The sequence below is a fragment of the Rattus norvegicus genome, chromosome 7 (assembly GCF_021556685.1).
Source record: "Rattus norvegicus strain SHRSP/BbbUtx chromosome 7, alternate assembly SHRSP_T2T, whole genome shotgun sequence".
NCBI classification, from domain to species: Eukaryota; Metazoa; Chordata; class Mammalia; order Rodentia; family Muridae; genus Rattus; species Rattus norvegicus.
The window spans coordinates 25,438,761-25,456,055 of record NC_141540.1 but is presented as its reverse complement, the minus strand read 5'-3'; the positions used below and the strand labels follow the sequence as shown (position 1 = coordinate 25,456,055).

General features: G+C 44.7%; 1 pseudogene across 10 annotated transcripts; it reads right to left on the bottom strand.

Moving 5' to 3' along the window:
• Positions 1–1,291: 1,291 nt before the first annotated feature.
• Positions 1,292–16,685, bottom strand: LOC148004558 (putative sperm motility kinase W pseudogene; annotated as a pseudogene). 10 transcript variants are annotated; one of them, XR_015625118.1, is made up of 11 exons: positions 15,043–16,644; positions 10,957–11,213; positions 10,480–10,675; positions 9,919–10,251; positions 8,941–9,094; positions 7,855–7,892; positions 6,920–7,216; positions 6,394–6,601; positions 6,120–6,322; positions 1,968–2,148; positions 1,292–1,805 (listed from the first exon to the last, which is right to left on the bottom strand). The product of XR_015625118.1 is annotated as a putative sperm motility kinase W pseudogene, transcript variant X8 (transcript). The 10 variants fall into 10 exon arrangements; XR_015625119.1 differs by lacking the exon at positions 1,968–2,148 and having other exon boundaries at positions 7,045–7,216; XR_015625115.1 differs by lacking the exon at positions 10,480–10,675 and having other exon boundaries at positions 6,394–7,216; positions 15,043–16,685.
• Positions 16,686–17,295: the final 610 nt, after the last annotated feature.

Below are 17,295 nucleotides of genomic sequence, written 5' to 3'. Positions count from 1 at the left end.
TCTCAGGGTGTGAACTCAGGATGCAGGCTTAGGGTGACTTTGAGGTCCATGCTTAGAACCAAGAAATAGGCAGCAGAAGGGTTGAGTAAGAGGCCTGGCTTAGATGAATCCCAGAGTATCATTCTTGTTAAGACTCCCGGACTGACAGGTTTATTTTGACCTCTAAGAGCAGGAAATCCAAGGTTAAATATTTCCCTGATACACTATGGGAATGGTCAGAAGTCCAGGCCTAGGGATCTGATCTCCTGTCCCTAGTCCAGCACATAGGTAGGAGGAGAATACATTCTTGAATGCCCTGTCTTTAACGTGAACAAAGACCATGTGATTTCGGGAACCAAGGCAGTTGCCTCATGATGCTTGTGACTTGCAAGAGAAAGAAGCAACTAGAGCCAAGGTACAGATGGAGGCTGAGGCAGGCCCTGCTTTGGTTCTGCTTCAGTCAGAGCAATAAAGCCCTTCAGTCCAGCTGTGTGGCTACATAGGTCATGATACCTGGCACTTGACCTCAGTGTGTGTCCTACACTTCTGCTAGCTTGTCAGCCATCCTGTGTGGTACTCAACCAATCCTGTATATTCCAGAGACTTCCCCTATGCCCTTGGTGTGTCAGTTCCTATAAGGACAAGCTATCTTGTGGTTGTTCTGTTGTGGTGCAAGATGTCATGTAAAGGACTTTTCTCTTGCGAGAATTGAATCATCTGGTCCCGGTCACATTCCTGATCTGAATCCTCCATACAGAGGCAGATGTGCTCTTTCAGACTGATAGCTGACACCTAGCCTGCTTTGGGCCATGAATTCAATCACACACTCCCTCCTGTGTTCCCCTTCCTTTCATTCTAGATGTAGAGGGTGGTGTGATGTCAGTATCTCCTAGAACCAACCATGACACCACCCTAGGACCACTGTACTGCTCTGCTGCCCTGCACTAGTATTCTACTAATGGTGACATCCTATGGAGTTTGACAGAGAGCATGGCAGTCACAGCACTATGGGTCATGGAGGCCATGATATGTCAATAAGAGTCTCCAGTGGTCATTTCTGTGAATGGCAGCTCCCAAATTCTAACGGTGGAATCCCTGAATGATTCCACGTAGGTGTAGTGTTGGTGAGTCCTGGACCTTTAAATAAATCTGTAAGATTCTCATGTCAGACACCTTGTCCTTGGATTAATTTCTGAGTGTTATCTGTACTGCTTTGAGCTGTGGGTTTCTGAATTTGTAGGGGAGAATCTTGGAAATATCAGGCTCTGAGCCTTGTTCCCAGTCAAACAAGTTTTAAAAGGGCCAATAACCATAAAGGACAGAACTTCAGTTTTAATGGTAACTGTGAGTCCAGTCTATTTCCAGCCCCTTAAAGGGGTAAAAATCTTTCTTGGACTATATGTCAAGTGAGATAGCAGAAGGACCCAACACTTCCAAAGTCAGGACTTGCAAAGTTATACCAAGGAATGTATGAAAAAAGGCCTGTGGATACCTGGGCACAAGATTCGTGAATCTGCTATCCACAGACACAAGTTTCACAATCATAGTCCTGGTTGCAACAGCATCAGCCACAGACTTCTCCTGTGGAGTGGGGCCTTCTTCATGATCTAGGCTTCAGACGTAACCTTTGACCTGAGTCTGTCAGACCTTCTGTAGGCTGGAATGTCTAAGGAGACTTTGGTCCTTGCACCTTTATCCCGTGCACAAATGCTTTCAAATATTTCTTAAAGATGTGACTTGGCCTTAGATGGGCCAGGCTTCTTGGATGTAGTCCATCTTCTAGGCCTGGACTCATCAGGTAGAACAATCTCTTCAGTATCAAAAAGCTGGATGTGGAGAACAAAAGGAAGGAGATTGTGTAAATGGAGGGAATATTTTTTCAGAAGATATGTTCCCAGCTCTTTCCCAATAATTTTTGAACATACCAGACATTCTAGCACTCTACCAATGAATAAGAAAACCCTCATTGCCATTCCTGTCCCTCTAACCTGATGTCTGAAGAATCAGAAGCTCTGAAATGTTAGCCAAGGGGATATGCAAGAGCTGAAGGAGTCAGACAGAGAGCTTGTTTGTGCTCTATCCAGTGTCAGCAGCAGGCCTTTTTTTTTTTTTTTTTTTGGAAAGAGTTGATTTCTGCCATGCTGCCTGTCCAGAGGCTTTCTAGACATCCTGTAGAAAATGTCAGGGTCAAGCACTCAGCAATTCTGTTGTTGGTTGCCCAATTTTATTCTGCATGGCCCATACTAGGGAACAACATGACATCTGCAGGTCTTTGTTCTCTTCCCTACAATGGGGTAAAAACTGGAAACAACCTGTCAGGGGTGTCCTCAAGTATACATCAAATGCCCTGTCACTTGTGGACAGACCATGACTGGGGATCAAGTTTTACAAAACTTTGAGAATGGGGTGAGCACAGAGAACATGAAGATCCTGGGTACTGAGGGAGAGAGACACAACTACACCTTCAGGGACCTACGCCGAGTTATAGAAAGCATCACCTGTGCTATCAATGTACAGAAGACAAGCAAGGAGACCCACTGCACATCCTGCAGTGACATGACCAAGATTCCCCCTGGAGACTCAAAAGCTCAAGGTCTGCGACACAAATATAAACACAACCAGCGGTGAAGATGATGGACAAAGGGTTCTTTCTCCATAGCTGAAAAATGTCTAAATGGTACTTCTGAAGAATGCCCAGTCTACTGTGCACAGCCCAACAGTCATACAACAGAGTTTATATTTTGATGTTACTGTGTGTTCTCTATTTCCTGGTCTCATAGGAGCATCATGAAAATGTAGGGACACATTGCAGATATGCCACTGTCCAGAGTTTTCTTCGCAGAGCAGTACCTTGCTAAAGACACAAGCAGGGCCCTAATGACCCAAAAGACTCCAGTAGACTTCTTATGCCTTTTGTGCAAATGTGGGGGAGGAGGGTAAAATAAATTTTCTGGGCAGTTACTTAACAAACAAAGGGTCTAGATCACCTTATTACACTTGATAAAAGTCACCTGGAATCTGCTCATCATGAACCAGAAGAGACTCTTTCCTCCAATGACTGACAGATCTCTACTCTCCACCAGGATTGGCTTATGAGGGCCCAAAGATGTCATTGCCATCCAAGGATGATCTACTTTCTGGAAAATGAATTCTCAGAGCTGGATGGAAGGTTTATACATGATGATAAATGTTGGGAAGAAGTCTGGAGGGATCACATGACTTGGTGATGCCACAGGCAGGGCTCAAAACAGAGGCACACAGTGGTCTACAAAACAGTATCTATTGAGAATCCTAACTTATCCACCAACCCATAAATAGAAACTTATCACATACTAGACTGTGCCTTGATCAGAACCAGTTTGGTCCAAGATGAAAACCTGTGAGAGAGTAGTGAGGATAAAGCCAGCTAAGCGTCCAGTTCTCATTGTGCTCTGCCACCCACAGTAGAGCAGTGTACACATAAAGCTTGACCAGTGATTCCAGACTGTGGGTACCTGTCCTGCCTCACTCTGTTCAAGTACCTTGAACTCAGGAAAACCCCACAACTCACTCAACTTCTACTTAGGGCATATGCCAGCCGACCCCTCATTGCAACATCATCCAAATTTTGTAATGTTCCAGATTATGGGAAGGCTGGTACTTCAAAAAAAGAACATGACATAGTCTTAGAGACAGCAAGGACACATGACAGATAAGGAGGATAAAATCCTAAAAGATGACAGTTACCTACAATAAAAGGATCATTTATGACATCTAGTAGGACCATCTATCTTTACACAGTTGTGGGAATGCCAAAGGCTGTTAGTAGATTTGTCTTTCAGTACTGCACTATAACAGTATGGACTCTGCCTGGCTATGCCTTAGCCTAGCCTTTTAAAAAGGACTATTTAGGCTCTACACTAACAAATGAGTTCTCCAAATTTTAAGCACCATCTTGAGCATCACATATTTGAACACATCACTGAGAATTTGAGACTATTTCACAATTTTTTTCTTTACCCACGTCAGTCTCATGTGTTCGAGTTTCCTTGACAATTAAGCCCATGACCACAACATTGCAAGTGGTCTTTTCAACTGCTTCTTGCAAGCTATGTTAAACTGACTGCACATCAGACAATACAAGTGAGAGGGTCTTCACAGCAACCATCTGAGAAAAATGACATAGTCTGCCTGCCTAAAGCAGCAGGGTCATTGCTAAGAACCAGAAGGAGACATCCCCAGGAATCACTGGCCAGATGCGACAGAGCCAATCTTGGGGGTTTGATAACTAGTGGGGTTGGAGCAGTGGTTCAGGAATATAATGGCTTAGAAAAACAGCATTTACTGTTTTTGAATACATCTTGTATGTAGAGTTTTATGTAGATTTTCACGAATGTTCATATGTACCAAACAATAGTAAAAGCATTTAATGGCATTATGAAGAGCACATGGCATTTCAGGATGCAACCTCCAAAAAAAGTGGTAGTAACAAGCCAGATTGAGTCCACCCTTGAGACTGGGAAAGCTTAGAGTACAGCATAGCATTCTGTGAACCCAGAGAGCATGGTTGCAATGTAGCCACAATGTGCAGCAAATGGAGGCACAGCAACATTAGAGACCACACTGACCTGTATCCCAGTGGCTGCCTATGTTAAACTCAGAGGATCCTGGGATTTCCAGGGACCAGAAAGAATCAGATATGTGATCCACGGATCCGTGTTGGGACAGAAGAAATTGACAACCCTGCTCACATCTATGGGAGAAGGAGCCCACTTCTCCCTCGAGTTTTAAATACACAGAAGCCTCTGCTATGAAGAGTATGGGCCATTGCCTCTTTAGAGACATCCCAATGTCAATGCTTCATGTCCCGAGAGGATATGTTGCTCACAAAGGTCAGCTTGCAGTCATGGTCTCCCTCTATTTTGGTCTTAATAGCTAAATTCTCTGAGGATCATCATGAGAGGATATGTCACCTCTGCATTCCCTTCAAGTGCCAGCTCATCATCTGGACCTCAGAGAATTGAGAGATGGATTAAGTGCTGTAATAGTTTGGAGGTGAGATCTGGGCCATGTCTGGAAAGAATGGGGTATGAGTTACTGCCTTTTGCAATGGATGGAATTGCTGCTTTGGCTCACCTCAAAAGTCCAAGGACATGACGGAGAAGCTGTGAAGACTAACATGGTGGAGGGATATCCTGAGATATCATTCCCTTGTCTACTATACAGGGAAACCATACAGAAGGAAGAAGATGTCCACATGGCTCACAGTAAAGCCTGCTGTGACAGGCCTAGTTGTGAAGTGAAGTGGGCTCATTCTAGAGTTGTTAGGAAACAGGGCATGGCCGACATCTGCCCATGTTACACAAGAATGAAGCCTGCTGTGACAAGTCTAAATGTGCAGTAAAGCAGGCTTACTCTAGAATTGTTAGGACACTGGGCATGACCAAGAACTTTCCATGTTACACAAAGAGAGTGCTATGAGTTGGAAGATATCGAGACTGTGTCAAGGTCATGGCTGTGAGAATGACTGAAATGGGTGTGTCTGGGGAGGAGACTGTTTTCAAAATAAGCCAGGAGGAAGGAAAGATCCTGAGAAACTTGATGAGTTTCTCTGTTGTTGGGGCAGTCACTGTCAGGAGAGACCTCAGAAGGGCCTTGGTTTCCCCTTCACACAAGGACACAGTGTATTACTTAACTCAGTCATGGACAGACATGGGTACATTTACCAAGACACAACCAATACCCTGTCCTTCCATATATCAATAATTTAGAATCATTGAGTTGTTATTCTAGTCAGAGTATCTAACTCACACCTGCATCACATAGGATAAAGATGTACAGGGAACATCCCTTACAACAGTTGCAGGGAGAGTGGTGGCTCTTGTCATTTGCAAAAATGTCTCCAACCTCTCTTGCTTAGGATGTGGTACAATCAAAGACTCTGCTCTAAGTACAGGGACCTCAGACTGCTCGTAACAGTTTCTTTTTCATGAAATAGATACATGTCCTCCATGCCTCCTGAGAACAGAACCCCAGGACATCAGCTATGTGTGGTATGAGAGGCAGAACTGAGCTCCACTTTGTACCCTCTCCTCTCAGAGTTGTTTGGAATCCCAGTATCTCAGCAGCAAAGACTAGGTTTCCTAAGATGATCATCTTACCTTCATCTAATAGATGAGGTCCCCAGTGATGGTCAATTCTAATTGCAAGGGGAGACTATGGAAAGACCGTAAGAATGGCAATCTCAATCTTGTCCTTCCGATTTGTGGTGAACCTCTGAGAGCCTCATGTCAACAGTCATCCTAACTGTAACACCTTCACTCATCTTCTGGGAGGTAGGACTATATAGATTTCTTAGTGATGCCTAGAAGACAGAATTGGAAGCGTTATGGTGTTAGCCCTCAGACCCGTTTCCTTCTGTGGACTCCCTTCTACCTTGTTGTCCTCATCTCAGAGGCACATTGATCCTTGAACAGGTTGTTGGTTATTTACAGTAGATGGAGGTCACAGCGAAAAGTCACGTGTTTTTCAAGGCATCATTTGTCCATCTCAAACTCTCTGTCACAGTCAGAGCTTGGCCTTCACTCTTTTGACACTTCCTCCAACTTCTTCACTGAGTGCAGCACACTAGAATAGGCATGACCTTTGGAGAGATGTGGTATATTAAATGTTAAAGGTGGAGATGGAAGACAGAAAACCCAACATGGGTCAAGATCATGTGAGAAAATCCCGCCCTTTGCTTTCTGGACTCCCAACTTCTACAGAAGTTGTGAATGATACTAACAAGAAAGGAATGAAAACAAGTCCTGTTCTAAGTTTTAAGTTCCTTCTCACCACTGAGTTAAGATTGGGGTTACTGGCTTGGACTTCTCACAGGTAAATAAGAGCACATTGTGTATGGGCTCTGGGTACCTTCGTGTGGGCTTACACATCATAAAGTGTTATAGATGGAATAACTTACCCATAGAAAATTCTGGCAAAATAAAGGTAGAAAGAACAGTGGCAAATAAAGTACTATGCTAAGAGTCGATATGACTTAACATTAGAGAACTAAGCTGGGATATTGAGGATCTCCAAATCTACAACCAAGACAACTCCAGTAGACAGAGAAGATTGTGTTGTTGTGACGGGTATCCAAAGAAGGAGAACAGCACATCTGTGGGCCAATGTCTAGGCTCCTACTCCCGAGTCCAGTCAAGTATTTCTCCAGCATGTACTGGCACAGCCTCAGATCCTTCAGGTTCTTCACCTACAAAAGCTTTTCCAATAATAGGTAGTAGAGTTCAGTTACTAGGTCCTTTATGAGTTTGAGAAAGACCTCACTTGAGTTAAACTTTGACCTTCACAGGCTCTCCAGGAAATATACATGCTACCTGCCCCCACATGCATGGACACACACACACACACACACACACACACACACACACAGAGAGAGAGAGAGAGAGAGAGAGAGAGAGAGAGAGAGGGAGAGAGAGAGAGAGAGAGAGAGAGAGAGAGAGAGGAAGAGAGAGACAGAGAAAGAGATAGAGATTGAGCAAGGTAGAGACAGATTGATAGACAAAGCGGGAGTTAGGCAGTAAGAAAGAGAACAGGAGAGAGTCAGAAACAGATGCCAAGAATGAGAAAAAGACGGAACAAAAGATATAAAAACCAGAGAAGAGATAGAAGAGACAGACTACAGACAGAATGTAGGGGAGAGTGAATAGGTAAATGAGAAAATATGTAAATAATTTAAAATGCTTTGCAGGGCTACATGTTCTCAGTGCCCACACCATCTGTTTAAATTAGGGTAAAGTATATAAGCATCATACATACCTAGCAGCACTGATTTGGACTTAGTCTAAGAAGCACAATCTAACTGCCATAAATGCCATGAAAGCCCGACAAGTTGCTAACCTTTATTGGTGAGAGGGGCTCCACAACTGTCAAAAGACCTGGCAGAGGAAACAGAAAAAGAAAAAGATCAACCTGAAGGCCAACAAGTCTGCTGTGAAATTTTTATCTCTGCCTAGAAAGTACTAGTCAATGACACAGTACATACATCATAGTGTTGAGCTGATGGCTGAATGGAAACACTGTCAGGTATAATATGGGGAGAAACTGAGAAGGCCAGAAAGGACACTCTACAAGATATCAGCTTTGACCCTAGGTAAAATGAGAAGCTAAAGCCTCTAGTCACAAGTCTGACAGTTTTCAATGTTGAGCGGCGAGGTGGCCACTGGGAGAAATTCATGATCTTTAATTATAACTGTCAATTAGTACAGGAAATGTGACCTGGAGGGAGAGTCTTCACAAAGGAATCCTCTAGATGATCCTTCTCCTGTGAGCAAGTCTGTAGAGAATCGATTTTATGATCTTAAATGACATGGGAAGTAACAAGAATTTTAGCAGTGCCACTCCCTAATCTTAGGGAAAGACTTCATAAGAGCAGAGGCCTTTAGATGAACACTAGCAAGCAAGAATACATGCATGCATTAATTTCTCACACTCCTGCCTGTGGATAGAACATGGGTAGCCCCTTTGTAGTGCCTTAGCTACACTGTGCTAATGCAGTATACCAGGAAGTGTTAAGTCACTGGATTGAAATGAAACTAAAAATATTTTGTTTCAGATAATCACACTGACACTAAAAAACAACAACTCAGACAACAGTGGAAGTTATCTGTTGGTTCTCTTAGTCAAATTTATCAAACTGTAGCTACCAACTCTTGCTCGGTAGGACCAGGTGGACATGGCTTCACTCTCTATGAATGTCTGATCTCCATTCATATTCTAAGAAAACCAAGAGAAGAAGGCAGTCTGTAACAGCTGGATACACAGATTTCCCACATTTAAGGAATAACCAATAACACAAAACGCCATCACATTTGCACTTGGACCTTTTCCAAGCCCTAACCAGCAGAAGAACTCTAGGTCTTGGCACTGAAATGGATGACCTATATGACACTTGATGGTGGCAGCCAGGGAAGGGAGGGGCCATACCATGTTGACCAGATATCCACACTGCAGATGCTTGTGACGATGCAGATGAGGTTGCTTGACACATTGTTGGTGCCCTCCTGTCTGCAGACAGAGGCTTTTGTTTGGCCTGCCTGGTAGCCACATTGAGCAACTTCTTGTGGGAAAGCACCAGGATCTGCAAGTGACAATTGAGAGTATGGAATACCATGGGATGATAAGGACAGAGTCCCCACTACGTTGGTCATGATGCATCCAGAGCTTCTTCACATAATGACACTATACTGAGACTCTGGAGAGAAGATGTGTAAATAGACGAGAGGGTGAACATCCCAGGAAGACAGTCACAGGGATCAAGTGCCCAGAAGTAGAGGACAGCAGAGGGTGTGTAGATGGTAGAACTTTAGAGGATATTCCCATGTTCCTACACAATCAGGTCAGTTCTGGTATTGAGTATTTAGTTCTAGTATTTAGAAAAGAATTAGAAAAGATAGAATCAAAGAAAAGTGGTTTTCTGTGCTGATAACTAATCACAAATTCTATGGTGCTGAAGGATACAGGGATGACTGGATCCATTAGCCCCATCTTGTGCTGCTTCTAGGCATTACAGAAGGCCAGCTATTCAACACACTGTGTTAGTCAGATTCCCGTTTTACAGCACTAGAAAAGGAAGCTGGATCCCAGAAGTCAATCAGAGTGGGAGAACGTTCCTGAAGTGGTAGGCAGGACTGTAAACTGACCAGTGAATATCGGAGTGTTCAGGGAGAGCATTCATAACCTATGATGTTCAAAGAGTGAGGAGAAATCTGCCCACACCAAAGATCCTGAAGGGTCACTTCATGGGACACGCCACCCAGGGAGCCCTCAGTCTCTATCAGCACTTCAGGGCTCTATTCATGCTAGGCCTACTAATTTGATGCTGGAACTAAAGGAACTTTGGGAAGTGGGTTGAGATCAATCACGTAGTGAGAAATCCACATGGGACCTCCCCATCTTCCTCACCTGGTCTTTCCTTTGACGTGTAGACATGGTCCTCTCTGAGACAGAATGTTCCAGGAGATTGAAGAGTGTATTTTTTTCACATATTGAACTAGATTTTTAAATCAATAGCAGCATTAGCTACAATTGCAGTTCAAAATCAGAGGTCAAGCGGTTTTGCCTTCACTGAGAGATCAGGTCCAGACTTTCAGGTCAGACTCTGCTCACCAGTGACAAACAGGGAAGGACTTTGGTGCACAGCCTCGGGATTTGGGCTCCAGGCTGTGTTGCCTCAGTCAGAAAAGCCTCATGGCCCTCAACTGCTTCATTGTATGTCAGAGTCATAGTTGGTGATATCTAAAAAGAGGACAGGGACAGAATGTAAGAGAACAGAGGATTGAGCTAGGTCATTCGACCTGTAACAACCCAGTGTGTTATTTGTATAGCTAAGAAAATTCCTGGACAGTAAGAGGGTGTGCTGAGGGAGACTGAGTGTCTGCATGGGAGATAAAGCCAACTACAGTGCTGGTGTACAACCAAGGTTCAGGATTACCTCTGGTGACAGTTTTTATCTGCACTCCTTACCAGCTTAGAAACTGACATGCAAAATCAACGATGGTTAGCCACGTGCAGCAACATGGCCTGTTGTTTCTGGGATTCCTACACTGTCTCTATCAGGATGGCCTCCTCATCTTCTGACAATCCCACCACCAGCACAACAGTAGTGCACACTTCAGGCCTTTGGCAGGTAGCAATACCCAACACTCCCAGGGTCTGTGATCTGCGTGGAGAACAGCATTTCACTAAGAGATGAAACACAATAAATTTCCTTTTAGGGTGTCCATAAATATCTATCACAGTATCACAGACACTCGTCAGGTCCAGTCATTCATGATGGCTGCCTGTCACATGGCTGCCATTGCCTTCCTTCTCATGCCTTCTTTCTCTCCAGGCTCAGCTCGACAGAGCTGTCTTCTCAGGGACATTGTTTCCCAATAACCTGTACAAGGATGGGAACTGACAGTTTTATTACTGTTTTTACCTGTTTTGATGCAGACTTACCTCACCACCTCTGTCTTCCTGGATGTCCTGGACTCTGCCAGAGTGTCAGCTCCTTGGGCACAGCTTGTTTGTCACACTAATGCCACTGGGATCTGGCTACTCCTGAGAGCCTTACACGTCACAATGCTTAGTTTGTGTTTTCAGTCCAGTGTTGGTAATTTGAGTTGGGATCCTTAGCAACAATGAGCCACTGTCCTTGTACTCAGGAATCCATGACTATCCTGGCCTCAAATGCACCATTATCTGCAGGAGGGAAGCTGAAGGAGGGAAAGAAATTAGTTGTGAGGGGGACTGAAACCCAGGTTTCCAGGACAATGACAGAATAATCATTTCTCAGAACCTCCGACTGAATGAGACCTCCCTTTGTAGATTATAACTAGGGGAACTGCGAAAGCACTCAGGAGGGAAGGACACTAGAGCAATACAGAGAAGGGAGAAGTTATGGATCCTTTCCTTTTTCCTTAATGACTAAAGTCTGCACTTGAGAGAGCCAGAGGCCATTAAGAACTGCTAAGGCCATTGACTGCTGGATGTCAGGATGTTGTGTATCAGGAAGCTAATGGATCACCATGTCCTTTAGGGTGAGAGGGAAGAGTCCACATGTGTTGTTGGGCTTTGTCTCATGCTGACTCTGGGATACAGAGAGTGCAGACACTCTATGTACTGTCTGAATTTAGGTTCCAGAGGGATTCTATTGACCATCATCTGCAGATAAACACAGCAGCTACAAATCCTAGAACTTAAACAAATGGAGGATAGAATTGATGAGGAGATGGTGAGTGGCTGAGACACCTAATAGATACCCGAGTGAAAGTGTGATATAAGACAAATTCAAGTTTTCTACAGATCCAAGTGACAGGAAATGTGCACACCCTGATGTGACTGACATGCCAGAAAGGGATTGCCCCTCCCCATATGGGTTGGACACTTTCCTGGAAATTTGGTCAACTTTAGGCCATTGGGATGGAAATATTTGTTTACATTACGCCACTGCCTAATTGTCCACTGCATTTATAGTACCTTTTCTTGATTAATGACTAAGTGTGTAGGGATGTATGGATGGTAGCTCATCTGGCAGTAGGAAAGAGGTCAAGGAAATCATTGTGAAGAAGCCAGTAAAGAGTACCAGTCATGACCTCTATTCTTGTTTCTGCCTCTAAATATCTACCTTCAGTTACTATGACTTCCCTCATTATATTTACATACATCAGTTTTAAATTACACAACAGTTTCCTCCAGAGCCAAGCAAGACCCACTGCTCTCTGTTCCTGGCAGCAATGAAGACAAAAACATTTGGTGAACACTTGTTGGACTGTGGCTCCAGCTCAGGGCAGCCTAATCCCAGAAGACTCATAGTAGCTTCCTAACTTACTGAAAATTCTCACCTGGAGAAATCTAAGGAGACCAGGGATAGATGGTGAAACATGAGAGAAAAAGCCAAGTCAGTATAACTGGGCCGATTTTCAGCTATATTTTAGAGTAGAAAGATATTCCTATGACACTGAAAATGTTGTCTCGAGGTTATGGAGCCTTTGATTTGGATAGGAAGCATGAACACACACACACACACACACACACACACACACACACACACACACACACAGATCCATAGAGGTGCCTGGTGACATTTTTTACTTAGAACCACCACTGAGTTTGAAACGCCTACAGGTGCATGTGAAGGAAGGTCGGGGCCTCTAGACTCTGGGATGCCACCATGAGCCCCATTTCTATTTGACTCTGTTCCTTCCCACTGTTCTCTTCACTATCTTGACCTTTCCAATCCTCAGGACTCAGGAGAGTGCACCCCTCAGGTCTTTTCCATGTGTGGACCTTCAAGACTGAGAGAGCCTGAAAGTCAAGAGGAATTTCAGGAGTTTTCACCTAAAGGAGAAACTTACAGTTTATTCTTAAGTGACTCAAAACACTGCAGTATCAGAAAAAGACAACATCATATGCAACATATACAGAGATTGATGCTGGCTGTAGGTCACACAGCTTCCGCCATGGCCCTCTGTGCCTTCTATTATTTTCTTCCAGGGTCTCTCCTGCTGTAACTCTCACAAAAGTGTCTCTTCTGATGCCCTGGACTACCATGCATACTCTTTTGTCTCTTACCAAGTTAGTTGTTTGCATGCAGAACTATACCATCATTTTTGTCTTCCTGATTTCCTGGATTCTGCCAGGTTATCTGCTGCTTGGGGACAGATAGGTCTTCAGGCCTAAAGATCCCTGGACCCAGGAGTGAGTGAAGGCTTGGGACAGAGCACATTTTTATTCAATGACGTCTGACTGGATAACTGATCATAGCATGACACAGAGTAAACCTAGAGCACAGGATTGAATCTCAGATCTCATTTTGACACTGGAAGACTTGTTCCAGTTAGGAAAGAATGACGTGAGGCCTATGAAAGAAGACTTAACTCTAGCAATGAACTGGACACACAGATGCTGTAGGGGAAGAACTTGAACATGCTCTGCCCAGAATGCAAAGAGCAAGCTGGATGGCTAGGACACTGAACCCTAACCATGACGAAGAACCCACATCCTGCCAACAAAATCCCATGGAAATGCAGGGACATATGTCATGAGGCTAACCTCTGACAAATGAGGAGAGTCCCAGCTCCAGGCTCTTCAGATGTGGAAGAGGACTGAGTGTCAGAAAGATGGCAAATGCTTAGGGAGCAACCCTTCTAGTTTCCCAGGCTTAGCCGCTTTGAGGTTCACTCACAACTTTTGCATCTTTCTTGGACACAGTGAGAGAGATGCGCTGGGTGCCTACTCTTATCCTTCCCACAGAAGAGCAGGTCACACAAGCCGGGTGATCTCCATGATAGAAGCACTGTGTATTATTCTCTAAATCTCCGTGTGGGATCCTTCAGCCCAGCACTGAGACTCATACTAGACATGGTAGACAGAAGCCTGGACTTTCCAAAGCTGGAGCACTTTTGGAATGTGGTTCACGATCACATCCTGGAGGCACTTAAGCTCTCACACCTGAAGCCCACTTCCCATGTCCCTCAAGTCTGCTGCTGTCTGCTGCATACAGTGCCCCAAGCCTACTACAGTAGATTCTCAAGAGGATGGCTAGTTCAAAGAAATTCGAGCTTTAGAGTGAAACCTCAGTGAGTTTGGTTTGTATGAAAGACTGGGAAGGTGTGTCCTAGCTATGTAGCACGTGTAGGTACGTGAATAGATGTCACTTTGAATGCCCAGTGGCCTGATCAGGAGCTAACCAAGCCAGCACATGCACTGCAGCTTAGGGAAAGCAGCAAGAACAGAGTTGTGGACTGAAACTTCCCATTTCTGCTCCTTGTGAACTATGGAGCAGGCATTTGCTGTACTCACAGGGAACATAGGTCTCCTTGTTGGTAGCATACCAAATGATGGGAGGAAAAGAAACCTAGGAGCCCACGGGTCTGTGTCCTGGGACATTCATTTTGAGGTTTAGTTGCCTTGAGCCTGGTAGCAAGAAAGATCCTCTAGGAGCTATTCAGCCCTGGTTAGTAGATGGTAAGTAAGACTAGCATGACACTGTATGACCAGTCTCTGAATGCCAGATTGGAACTTCTAGTGACACTGACCCCTCTCTGCTGCATGCAGGATACATAAGAACTGGGTATCCACAGCTGAATCCCAATGTATTCATTCAAGCAGCATTGTCAGACCTCACAGGACTCAGTATACTCCGCCTGTCCAGTTCAATTGTAGGGAGACATGGAGGTGGCCCCTTAGTACTTTGACCACTGTCACTCTGCCAGGCACTAGGTCCCTAAGCAGAGTCTCTATCTGAATATGTTCCCCATAGAGAACAGCCTTATATGCCCCCTTTCAGACTGGCTGTACCCACACTCACTTGCTGATTATTGCTAGTTCGTTTACATCAGCACCACCTAGGCATTCTCCAAAAATATTTCTTCCTCAGATGGTACGGAAATGAGCAGGGTTTTATCCAGCTGGAGTAGACATACTTCTCCCCAACCCAAGAGACCCCATGTATACTCTTCTGATATTTCCAGTGAGAATACATGAATAAAGACAGAGACAATAAAATTCAGAGTGGAGATGCACCCTCCCACATTAGCTTACCCTTTTATATGGTACTGCTTGCTGCCTTTTTCAGGGGGGCCACTCTCTTGGAGGATCTATGCTGGGTTTTTTTCTTTGGAGCCCTTGGGAAGCAGCAAAGTCTTGAAAAACAGTCCCTGATTCCTTTGCGGAGTCTCTTAAACCATCCCATCGTCTGAGGGGGAGATGATGTATTCATCTCAATGTCCTGCTTATGTGGCAGGATTATTTCAACTCCCAACATGTTGTTGTAGACGCATGGGGAAGCTACAGGTCTTGAGTGGAGGGCACGGGTAGAAGTGCTTCTCTGCTTCTTAGGATAGTATACCGCAATAGGAGGCATGGAGACACACCTGCCCATATTGAGTCCTGATAGAATGAGGTCAAGAGGATTCTGTTCCCTTGAGGGCTGTCTGTGGAGGAGGCCAAAGTTGGGCTCACTGGCCCTTCTCCTGAGAGGAAGGCCAAAGACAGAGGGATGTGCTGGTGATGGGGGTGGCGGAGGGCACGGATCCCCAGGCTTGGTTGGAGTGATAGATGCAAGATCATACCCTTCGCTTACGTGATTTTTTAAGCTCAAATATGCCCCCATTGGCTCATCGTATCTTTTCTTTTGGAGGGATTCCAAGATGTCCTTGGCATTATACCCCATGCCACACAGCATTTCTATAATTTTGTAATCTGGGTCAGTCATGGGCGGGATTTTTAACTCGCATTTCTTGATCCATGGGTGATTTTCAATTTCCTCTATAGAGGGCCTCATTTCTGGTGAAACCGTGAAGATTTGATGTATCAGGTTTTCGAGTTGCCCAGACAGGTGATGTGGAACGGTATAGGTCCCCGTTGTAATCTTTTGCTCAATCTCATCGATGGTGTTTCCTCTGAAGGGAAAGTAGCCAGTGGTGATGAAATATAGGAGTACGCCCAAACTCCACACATCAGAACTCTTGCCATCATATGGCTGCCGTAATACCAGTTCAGGGGCATTAAAGCCCCTGGTTCCACAGTGCCTACTCAGTAATGTACCAGGTCTGCATTTGACTGCCAGGCCAAAGTCGATCAGCTTAACATTGCCCTCTCCATCTATCAGTATATTCTGTGGCTTGATGTCGCGATGGACAATGTCCAGACTATGACAATGTCTTATGGCAGATACGATCTGTCCGAACATTTTCTTCGCCTTTTCTTCTGGCAATGGGCCCTCCTCACTTATTAGTTGTACTAAGTTGCCTCCTGGAGCATATTGTAAAATAAAATGAATCTGGTTCGCTGTAACCAGGATCTGGAAGAGGGAAATTATATTTGGATGGTGCAGTAACTCCAAAGTGGTCATTTCGGACAGGATTGCCCTGATGGTGTTCTTGCTGATCTCTACCGTTTTGATGGCAACCAGGGCCTGTGTTCTCCGGTGCCAGGCCAATTTCACACTGCCATATGAACCCTGGCCAAGAAAGAATGCCACCCTATACTGACTGCCCAAAGTCTTCTTAATAGAAGTGATGTCCATCCCTGTGATCTGGTGAACACAGGTTGTGAGTTACAATAACCAGTCAACTAACAAAATACACAGCTATCAAGGAGTCCCACAGGTCAACGTTAACCTGCTCCCTGGTCCTTATGGACAAATTCAACAGGCTGGCCCACTGTCTTATACAGAGGACACTCATTCTTACATCACAGTGGTTCTTTGTGAGGTCACAGCATGAAATGCACCAAACAGACAAGGCTGTAAACCATAGTGTCTCCACTCTGGGCCTCAGGGAACTTTCCATTCTTGTGAAAAGGAAACTAGCCTCTCTGAGCTTCTTTCAGCAGATCAAAGAGTCAGTATTTACTGTTTAGCAATTACAGGCAGTACTGTGCTGCACAGGGAAGTACATTAAAGCTTCAACCTGGTGTTAGGGATTTAGCTCAGTGGTAGAGTGCTTGCATAGGAAGTGCAAGGCCCTGGGTTCGGTCCCCAGCTCTGAAAAAAAGAGAAAAAAAGCTGTAACCTAAGAGAGACTTTGATCACCTCTCCAGCTGCTCTATTGGCTCCTGAGGCTCTGGTTAGAGGAGCAGCACCTGGGAAGTGCATTGAGGGTCCAATATCAGATCGATTATTTTGTCCTCCTCACATTATGTATGCATTCATTCATTCATTCATTCATTCATTCATTCATTCATTCATTCATCCATTCCTACTTCTTTCCAAAAGGAAGACAGAATGACGGTTACTCAGACAGGTCAGAAGCCTCTCTGCAAGGAAGGGGAGCTGGTAAATCATCTAAAAGG